Source organism: Mycetomoellerius zeteki, unplaced genomic scaffold (assembly GCF_001594055.1).
Source record: "Mycetomoellerius zeteki isolate Tzet28-1 unplaced genomic scaffold, Tzet1.0 C4424062, whole genome shotgun sequence".
NCBI classification, from domain to species: domain Eukaryota; kingdom Metazoa; phylum Arthropoda; class Insecta; order Hymenoptera; family Formicidae; genus Mycetomoellerius; species Mycetomoellerius zeteki.
The window spans coordinates 1-1,670 of record NW_017255823.1 but is presented as its reverse complement, the minus strand read 5'-3'; the positions used below and the strand labels follow the sequence as shown (position 1 = coordinate 1,670).

At 33.4% G+C, this 1,670-nt stretch overlaps 1 pseudogene; it reads left to right on the top strand.

Annotated features, from left to right (window-relative positions):
* The first annotated feature begins 57 nt into the window (after positions 1-57).
* Positions 58-1,337, top strand: LOC108726554 (putative nuclease HARBI1; annotated as a pseudogene).
* Positions 1,338-1,670: the final 333 nt, after the last annotated feature.

Sequence of the window (1,670 nt, the reverse complement as noted above, 5' to 3'; positions counted from 1 at the left end):
TGTAAATTCAATTGAAATTATTTTGCAATTATTGCGGAGAAAAAAGAAAAAGACTTCAAAACGAAAATTTTGGGTTCGACCTATGTTATTACAACGGAAGAAAAAAGGTCATTTTCATACTCTCTTCCAATATATAAAAATCAAAGATCATGAGCAATTTTTTAAGTTCACACGAATGACTGTTTCGCAATTCGAGGAACTATTACAAATATTGCGAGAATCTTTAACGAAAAAAAGTATTCGTGAGCCTCTATCACCAGAACAACGACTATGTATTACTTTGTAGTAAGTATATAATTTATATATATAAAGTATTTTAGTTGTAATTGTCATCCTTTTTCAATTACAGTTTCAGTGAAATATTTTATTTTATATTTAGTTACTTAGCCCATGGCTGCAGCAAACTGTTGCATGGAACTTTTACGTGGCCAAATGTACAGTAAGCAAAATTATCCGTGATACATGCAGAATTATTTGGGAAAAGTTATCGCCGAAGTATTTGCCACGGCCTACTACAGAAGATTTTATACGATATGCTCAAGATTTTCAGGATAAGTGGAATATGCCAAATTGCATTGGTGCGATTGACTGAAAGCACATCGTTATTCAATCTCCTTATAATAGTGGAAGCAATTTCATCAATTATAAAAAGACATTCAGCATCGTTTTATTAGCAGTTTGCGATGCTAACTACATTTTCACGCTTGCTGATGTCGGGGCTTTTGACTCGCAAAGCGACGGAGGAGTGTATAAATCATCAGCTTTTGGAGAAGCAATGGATAATAACGAACTTGGTGTACCAGACGATACCAACTTATCGGGAACTGATATAAAGCTTCCATATTATTTAGTAGGTGACGAAGCTTTCCCATTGAAAAGCTACATTATGCGACCATATCCTGGAGCTAACTTGAATATAACACAGAAAACATTTAATTATCGTCTCTCTCGAGCACGTCGCGTAATTGAAAACTGTTTTGGGATTTTGGCTAGTCGTTGGCGAATATTTAGATCGACGATTATTGCGGATGTCAATACCGCAGAATGGATTGTATGTGCTGCATTATGCTTGCATAACTTTCTTCGATTATCAGAACTCTCAACAAGTCCAGAGAATGCTATGTATTGTTCTAAACGTCACGTCGATACAGAGGACCAACAAGGAAATGTAGTACGTGGAAACTAGAGAAAATGTGAAGAAAATAGCGCTTTCAAGACGATTGGAAGAATGGGAGCAAATAACGCTACACGCAAAAATATAAACTTACGTGATACGCTTGCTAATTATTTAATTTCTGCAGAAGGCGCAGTTTCCTGGCAAGAAATACATGTAACTAGAGGATCGTTTTAATAATGACTGATTTAACGCAGTTTACACTGTACAATTTTCTATCGTATGAATAAAAAACAAATACTGATTCATGCTTTTATTTTCGAGAATATGTATACTTTTTATTTCAAACCGCTCACAGTAAAGGAATAATTGTATTTGGATGTACTTCAAAATTATCTTTATTGATAAAATGTCTTCCAACTAAAATTATAAGTAAAATTTTTTCAAATTACAAGAATGCTTCATTAAATGCTATAAATGACAAAAATTGCACTTCATTAACTGCTACATAAAAATTGTAATGCATAACTGAAACATAAAGTACTTTACTTTTTTT